General features: G+C 24.8%; 1 protein-coding gene across 1 annotated transcript in view; it reads left to right on the top strand.

Moving 5' to 3' along the window:
* Window positions 1-642: 642 nt before the first annotated feature.
* The window catches only part of LOC102581921 (uncharacterized), a 6,532-nt gene continuing 6,308 nt past the window's right edge, over window positions 643-866 (top strand). The window contains exon 1 of the mRNA XM_006361337.2: window positions 643-715. The gene's annotated coding sequence lies outside the window, so the exon portion shown is untranslated. The remainder of the gene's footprint in view (window positions 716-866) is intronic.

Genomic DNA, 866 nt, shown 5'->3' with positions numbered 1-866 from the left:
AAAATCTAAAAGGCTCGTGCCTTTTGATGCTTCTATAGTATTCATCGATCTGATTAAATCGATCTTCAAAATACACTATCAATAATCATATATATGCGTATATAAACAAATTTCTGTAACAAATTAGTGAAAGGAGAGAGCAAAAATAATATAAATCTCTTTCTTGGTATTGAAGATGCAATAATAAAGGTGAGGGAGAAGGAGGAGGGAGAATGCTGAATAAAATGTGGGAGAGAAAATATAGAAGAGAATGTGAATTGATTTTTAGTGAATGCATAAATTATGGAGAGAATTGAATGAATAAATCATTAAATTAATTTTAAAGAATGAAGTATCTTAATGTATTTAACTTCAAATATGATATGAAATTCTTAATTAATAAAAATACTTATAACTATTTTTGTATAATTATTTGAAAGTATAAGCAGAATTAGTACATATGGTATCAACATGCAATTTTTTCTTGAGAAAAAGGATCTTTCAACAAAAAAAAAAAAAAAATTACTAAGAAAAAAGGAAGTAAAAATTGCCATTAATAAAAAAAAAGGGAAAAGAAATTGAGATGGTGGAGAAATAAAGGGCATAAATAAGAGAAGTTTGCAATTATTGAAAAATCCACAAACCCTAACTAAGATTTATATATATGTAAATAAGAATAAGAATTATCTCACATTATACTATATACTACAAAGAAACATCAAAGAAAATTCAGCAAGTAAAGTCTTTCTCCCCCTTTTTTATCTCTGTTTTTTTCACTCATTTTTTCCTCATTCAATACACTTTTTGCTGTTTAAGAACAAAAAAAAAGGTTCTCATTTGCTTCCTACATATATATATATATATATATATATATATATATATATATG

This window comes from Solanum tuberosum, unplaced genomic scaffold, assembly GCF_000226075.1.
Source record: "Solanum tuberosum cultivar DM 1-3 516 R44 unplaced genomic scaffold, SolTub_3.0 scf00355, whole genome shotgun sequence".
NCBI classification, from domain to species: Eukaryota; Viridiplantae; Streptophyta; class Magnoliopsida; order Solanales; family Solanaceae; genus Solanum; species Solanum tuberosum.
This window is presented reverse-complemented; position numbering and strand designations above follow the sequence as displayed.